The 7,763-nt window shown below is 40.9% G+C and overlaps 1 long non-coding RNA gene across 4 annotated transcripts; it reads right to left on the reverse strand.

Moving 5' to 3' along the window:
- Positions 1 to 1,200: 1,200 nt before the first annotated feature.
- LOC309380283 lies at positions 1,201 to 7,258 on the reverse strand. Of its 4 annotated transcripts, none has more exons than XR_014172803.1 (4): positions 6,937 to 7,258; positions 4,835 to 4,941; positions 3,045 to 3,235; positions 1,201 to 1,338 (listed from the first exon to the last, which is right to left on the reverse strand). It is a non-coding gene; the product is annotated as an uncharacterized lncRNA (long non-coding RNA). The 4 variants fall into 4 exon arrangements; XR_014172804.1 differs by having other exon boundaries at positions 1,201 to 1,557; XR_014172805.1 differs by lacking the exon at positions 3,045 to 3,235 and adding an exon at positions 3,272 to 3,460 and having other exon boundaries at positions 1,201 to 1,557.
- Positions 7,259 to 7,763: the final 505 nt, after the last annotated feature.

The raw sequence follows: 7,763 nt of genomic DNA on the forward strand, positions 1-7,763 counted from the left end.
AGGAGGCTAAGGGAACATTTCACAAGGGAAGGTGTTCAAAAAGGGGCGAGAGGCTGCTGGCTCTGCAAGCAAGGGGTGACATAACTGGGCCTCTGAGGCTCGGAGTGCATTTCCCCACAGTGGAGCCGCAGAAAGAATGTAGTTGGTCAAGTGATCAGTGGGCTCAAAAAGGTTGCAAACTTCTGATTTATACATTTATCATACATGGAGGGCACTTGCAATGCATGAGCCTTGCTGCCTACCTTTCCCCTTAGTGAACATAAGAGGAAAACAAGATGCCATCCCCTGCTAGCATTATTATCTATGCACACAAGCAAAGGCAATTCTGCGAAAATACAGTTTAAATGTAGGTGGTTGTTCAATCATGAGCTATTGTATCAAACTGGTTTCTTAAATGCTACTCCTGTAGGACAAGAGGTCCCCCCCCCAATGCTTTGCTCTCCATTATCACCTAGCAGATTGAAAGCATGCCAGTGCAAGTAGATAAATAGGTACCACTGTGGCGGGAAGGTAAACGGCATTTCCATGCACTCTGGTTTCTGTCACGGTGTTCCGTTGCACCAGAAACGGTGCATGACCTAGAAAGCTGTCTGTGGACAAACGCCGGCTCCCTCGATCTGAAAGTGAGATGAGCACCACACCCCCATAGTTGCCTTTGACTGGACTTAACCGTCCAGGGGTCCTCTACCTTTACCTTTTATCACACATTCTGCTGTTTTCCATTTGTCACATCATAAATTTAAAGCACATAGTTCCCCCCCAAAAAATTGTAGTTTACCTCCACGGACTACGATTCCCAGCACACTTAACAAACTACAGTTCCCTAGATTCATTGGAGGAAGCCGTTGCCTCAAATGTATGGGGTGAGGATGTGACCTTGAACAGTTTCTACCGCTGCCTGGGCTTCTCATTCTTGCTAGAAGTGTAATAAGCTCTAGACAGAGCACCAAAGCAATCTGCACAGTACTGCAAGAGAGGGCTCACAGCTTCCCAGATCTATGAAATAAGGCTACATCCCAAGTTTCAGATTCGAGAGATGGTGTGTTCACAGATATTTGAAATGCAGAGAAGCTGATCAAAGAATGTAGATCACAGGGACAAAGTGCAGGGTTTTTAAAATGTGCTCACCTCTCTGCTGAATTGTGGCTTGACGATTAGACAGATTAGCTTAATGCAGATGAAACCATTAAAGACTGAGGATGTCGCTTCTACAAAATCATTTTGTTTTGTAGTCATTTATTCATGTACGAGTGTGAAGGGGGGGGAGGGAAACAACAACGGTTGCATCCTGATTTGCACCCACTCACTTTCCGCTAAGCCGCATCCAAATAAATTGTTCTGTGAGAGTGTAACAAGAAAACATTTGTGAATTTGAAATTGCACAGCATATTGAGGGATTCTATTCTCTAAACTAGAGTCGCAGGGAACGAAAACTCCAATTTGGCTCTGTTTCTTGAAACGCTCATTTCAGTACATGGAACCACTGTGAAAACTATAGAGTTTGGCTCCCCTGTTCAGAATTAAGCCAGCCAATTTCTTCTCTGTTTATGCATTTCCCTAGAATGTACATACACAAGATGTATTGAATGCTTTTGCTTCCTACATGAAATTAGAATGATATACAATTTCTCTGTGTGCTACCGAATTATCATATAGCCCCTGACTGGCTGCTGAAAAATAGAGGAAGAGGTGCTGTGAGTTCTCATGACAGCATCCTATTCACCCATTAGACAGTGAGAGCAAGTGCTGAGTCTACTGGCATGCATCCTACACACTAGTCATCCCCTTTGTCCTTTGGTCATCTACCCCATGTGGAACCAGAGCCTGATGCTAGTGAATGACCCTTTGGATTTTCAGCAGAAGCACAGATCATGAGAAGGGGCATCGGAATTTGGAGTAGGAAGCACCCCTCTCCAAAGCAACGGCAATAGTAGCAGATTTCAGGAAGGAGGAGCAGCGTCTTATCAAAAATAAGTAAGGGGTTAACTCTATCATCTTCTCAGCATGTTCATCCAGTGACAGATAATGGTTTCAGCAGCCTATTATTATTATTATTATTATTATTATTATTATTATTATTATTATTATTATTTCATTTCATTTGTATACCGCCCTATACCCGCAGGTCTCAGAGCACTTCACAACATAAAATCCCAATCTAAAAACATAAAATAATTTGTGGCCATTCCAGTGGGTCATCATTTGGGGGGATATATATATATATATATATATATATATAATATCACAGATCACCTGCAAACTGTTAATTTTTTTCCCCCTTTAATCTCCTGCTTAAGCCTAGTGGCATAGAAAAGTTTTCAGCAAACATTTAAATATTACTATTAAAGAAGACTGCTGCATCACTATTGAAAAAGTGTTCCACAATACTGGGCCAATAATTAATTAATTAATCAAATTATTATTGTTGTTGTTGTTGTTAATTTTTATTTTTTTAAACCCTCGAGGCAGTTTACAAGAACTATTTAAATGAGCAATAAAATAGTCAGTTAAACACATTTAAAATATAATTAAAGTTAACAATAGACTAAAAAAAGAAGAATAAAACACATCAACATCTGTATGTCTGGATAGGCTTTTCTCAACAAAAATGTTTTAAGCAAGCACTTGAAAAGTATGGCGAAGATGCCTGCCTGATGGCAGCGACCAGGAGTTCTAACGTGTAGGTGATGCCATATTAAAAGGCCAATGCAGAACGTGTACTATGTGGCACAAGTAACAGTGTCACATCTGCAGATTGACACGATCGAGTGGGAATATACAGAGTAAGGAAACAAGCAAACAAACTTCTTTCTTTCTTTCTTTCTTTCTTTCTTTCTTTCTTTCTTTCTTTCTTTCTTTCTTTCTTTCTTATATTTTCTATCTTGATTTCTATTATAACAGTCCCTATAGGGTTGAGAACTCAAACTGACCCAGAGCTCAAACTGAATTTTCTTCTTATGTTTGAGTTGAGGTCATAACTGGTTTTGGAGCCATGGTATCTTTAACTGTGGGAGAAGCTTGTCCATGTTTGCTGGTGTACTCACCTGAACAGATTGCCAGTAAACAAACCCATCTATTCGCTTAGTGCAAACCCAAAGTCTGCACAATCATTCACTTAAATCTAGGCACTCCATATATCGCTTACACTCTAACGTCCACCCAGTCATTCATTTATTTTGGAATGAAGTTAAAAGCGAACCAAATCAGACTCATTTCATTTCCATTTTCACTCATTCTGAAACAAAAGCAGAGTAGAACAAATGTGACATACCTTATTTGTATCATTCAAGGTTGGGTCGGTCTGGGAAGCTTACCTGTCTCATCTGTGGACATTTCCAGTGGCCACCTTTTTTAAAAAAACCCAAAATACCATTCTAGAGCAATCTGGGAGAAGGATTGGCAGTCACCAGGAACAGCTACAGAAGCTAGTCTTGCTGCTGCCACTGAGAGAAAAAAACTGCTAAAGGAAAGAAAAGTAATTTGAGTAATAAAAAAGGCAAGAAATGAATAATGAAAGGAATGCTAATTGAGTGAATAACTAGCAAAACAAATGAGGATCCTAATTACAAAATGAACAGAATACTAAAAAATAATACTAATAAAATGGGTAATGTCATCAGCATCTGACGCCTGAGACAGTTATCCCACTCTGCCCAACGGTAGAAGTGGCCCTGGCTGTTGCTACTGTAATAGTTTTCTAGCATCTTTGTCTAGCTCACTTGATTCCTTGCAGTGAGCTTTCCTTGCATGGTGACAGGCAGTGCTTTTTTTTTGCTAGAAAAATAGGTGCCGATCAGAAGGGTGGCGGTTCGATTCCCCGCGATGGGGTGAGCTCCCGTTGCTCGGTCCCTGCTCCTGCCAACCTAGCGGTTCAAAAGCATGTCAAAGTGCAAGTAGATAAATAGGCGTATTTATCCGGCGGGGAAGGCAAATGGCGTTTCTGTGTGCTGCTCTGGTTGGCCAGAAGTGGCTTAGTCATGCTGGCCACATGACCCGGAAGCTGTACGCCGGCTCCCCCGGCCAATAAAGCGAGATGAGCGTCTCAACCCCAGAGTCAGCCACGACTGGACCTAATGGTCAGGGGTTCCTTTACCTTTACCTTACTCATAATGAAGTTGTTACAGTAAGTGCCACCCTTTGTAACAATGAAAAAAGAGGTGCTGGTAACTGCCTACCCTTCAGTACCCCCTGAAAAAAGTGCTGGTGACAGGTAAAAATATGCTTTAATTACAATTGAGAGAAGCTTCATAAATTCTACAATTATTCATGATATGCATTATAATGCACTCTCTAGCTGCCTGGTTAGTGGACACATTCTAAAATACAACCACACCAACATATGGCTTTTAAGATCACCTTATTTTTATTTATTTCATTCATAAAAACATCCCCATGCCTCCCTTCCCTTCTAGTGCCACGGAGGCTGTTGTTTTGAATAATGTGCAACTGAGAATATGTAACCTTTCACTGCTTTCAGCAACATATAGCAGGAAGCTCTGGCTGTGCTTCCGGCTATTTCAAGTGGTTAGGGAGTACGAAAAGCATCTTGTTACGCTGGTGGTGGCATTATAATAGCAATATCCAGTGGGTGGTATTCCACACTTATCCTACTCAGACTACAGACATTGCCATGAATGGACCTGACTGACTTAGGCTCATTCATTTCAATGACTCTGCACTGAGTAGGACTTAGCTGAAGGCAAACTAATATAAAAATTCAAGTATGGCTTCTTAGGTAGCAACAACAATACCATCCAAGCACATGAGGGAGGTTTAAGGTGAGGGTCCCAAAGTATACAGAAGCACAACATCTATTTTTAAAAAAATTCAATACCTGTTACATAGACCCGGGGCTTTTTTCTTTTCTTTTTTTCCAATTGGAGCCCACCAAATCTTAGCTCTGGCACCTTTCAGGTAAGCCAGGTGGGCATCACTGCCATTCTAAGAGAACAAGGGAGAAGTTCACGGTGAGCTCCAGCACCTCTTTTTCTAGAAAAATAGCATTGCATAGAACTGAAAATAATTGAGAAACAGCAACAGCAACACCAGCAGCAGCAACAACAACAAGAAGAAGAAGCTAGGGAAATAAAGCATGTCTGGAAACTCAAGATCATTCACACAGCGCTCCTTTTAAGAATAGCTACAGGAATTGTTCCAAGTATCCTGAAACAAAACTTAGAGGAATCCATGAGCCATTATTCCTGTTAAATCTGATGCACACAAGCCAATAATTCTCTGGATTATATTTGGGAAATCCAAAGCAGTGTTTAACATTCTGTAGGAAAAGAGGTTTGGGATAACAGATTCATGCCTGACTGAGCACTGACACCACCAAGATGAAGAGGGGAAATAAACATTCTTAATTAATTCTACATAAGATCAGGGTATGATCTTATGTGTAAGGGATAAGAAGCCCCTGCACATTTTGTCTGTTTTGCTGCTCTGGCATATGGAACGTGTTAGCCAAGCTTGTTGTGTGCCCACCATGTAAATCTCATGACCTCATGCGAATAACATTCACATTTACTTGAACATCTGATTACATGAATGATCAGCATGTGCTGGAGTCTCTCACGTCACCAAATAAATAAATTTAGTGTAGTCACATTGCATCTGTGACTCTGAAAAGCCCTATAGCTTCTCAGCTCTGGTTTTGCAACTAGGAATATTGTTAGCAGTGACAGACAGTGGCTTTCCAGGGTTTCAGGCAGGGAGTGTCCTCCCCCCCCCCCCGCAGCTGTATCTGGAAACCCGACGAGTTTAACCTGTAAAAGCTCGTGCTCTGTCAATGAGTTACAACCCTTTTGAAATGGGGATGCTCTTTTTAGTTCTGCAGTGTCGCCTGCATGCACTTTTGGAAAGCCCTCCTTTTATTTTTAAATCTTTGTAAGTGGTAATAGACGGAAGGCTTCTAAAATATGGATCAGGGGAGAGCTAGTGGGAGAATCATTGTCGTTAGGGGAGTGGAATGGAAAGTTGGGGAAAACAGCTGGTAGAGTCTCTGTTGGAAAATGACAGTGAGTGGCAATTGTGCCTGCAACAGGGACAGGAAGGGACAAGGGAGAGTGAGATCAGGGAGAACAGTTAGAGCCTTTGAAAGAGCCTAGCTGTTCTGAAACTTAAGAAAGTGACTTTAGATAAGGAAGCCGTCACTAAAGAGTTCTGAATATTAAGACTACTTGTCCTGAATGTTACATTCCTTAAAGAAATACCTTTTTATACTTTCAACCATTTGTGTTCTGGTCTGGGAGGAATCTGGGGTGATTATGGGCTCATTCACATGGGAGTTGAATGTGGATTTGAAGCTGCATGTGCCTTGATTTTTTGGATAAGGTAAAGGACCCCTGGATGGTTAAGTCTAGTCAAACTGGACTATGGGGTGCGGCCCTTATCTCGCTTCACGTTGAGGGAGCCGGCGTCTGTCCACAGACAGCTTTCTGAGTTATGTGGCCAGCATGACTAAACTGCTTCAGGCGCAGAGAATCAGTGAATATGTACATGTATATGTATAGATAGGGACAAATCAGCAGTCAGCAAGCAACAAAACTAACCTGTAATAAAGAGATGCAGAAGGATTACATATGAATCATGGCATTATTTGCCACATCCTGGTGTGTGTGTGTGATTGGGGCATGGTGATTCCACAGTAAATAGCTCATCTGGAAGCCTAACGGTTCCATCCCAGATCCAGTATAGGCAATGCTGTAATTTGGACAGAAAAAGCATGGAGGGGGCTGTTTCTCAGGAGCATGTTTCATAATAGAAGGTACAAGTGGGAGCCTAATGCCATTTATGGACACATTTCATTCTAATTAGTTTATTCTAAATAATGCCATCATTACTTTATTACACCCTTTTCACCAACAGTACGTGCACATGTTTTGAGGCATGCATCTGAACAGAGCCATGTCCAGTTCCCCCACAAATGTCACTAACCAGCAGGGGTTGATGTGAAGACTCATGGAACATTGGATCATACTGGAATTTCAGGCTTCCTCATTTCTTTACTCTGCTTCCCAAGAAACACACATCTGTATCCTCACAATCTCCTTTACCCATTCTTTCCTTTCCACCATACTTTCTTTGGGATATCTACTTCCCAATTTTGCCTGTGTTTCTTGTCCTCAGATCCATAATTCTCTGGTGTACTCTCGTTCTCTAAAGCTGCAATCCTAAATCTATTTATCTGGGAGGAAGCCCTGCTGAACTCAACAAGAATAATTTCTAGCCAGACATCCCACAAACTTCTGGCTTCATATCCACCTTCCGGTCTTTTATGACATCATAGAGGCTCAGTCAATTGGAAGGACTCACAGAGCAACAGTTGACAATCAATCTATGTTTAACTCAGATTTTGCCCTTTTTCTTACTGCCTGTGAATTATTATTTTTTTGGCCAGTTAGCCAAGCTACAAATTTCCCACTGATCTGTTCAATGTAGTCTTCAATTTGACACATCATACTTATCTAGGCAATTGCAATAGGTGCCCTAAAACAGTGTTTTTCAACCTTTTTTGGGCAAAGGCACACTTGTTTCATGAAAAAATTCACGAGGCACACCACCATTAGAAAATGTTTAAAAAATTAACTCTGTGCCTATATTGACTATATATATTAAGTAATTCTCTTGAATAGGAATCAAATAACCACAAAGAAAGTATTTTATAATTACTTTATTATGAAATAGTAAGTAAACAGAAATATGAAAAATTATAAAATACTTTATTTTTAAATCTTGTGAATTTTTCAATTTTTCCCGTGGCA

This window comes from Podarcis melisellensis, assembly GCF_964234715.1.
Source record: "Podarcis melisellensis genome assembly, chromosome: 1".
NCBI lineage: Eukaryota > Metazoa > Chordata > Lepidosauria > Squamata > Lacertidae > Podarcis > Podarcis melisellensis.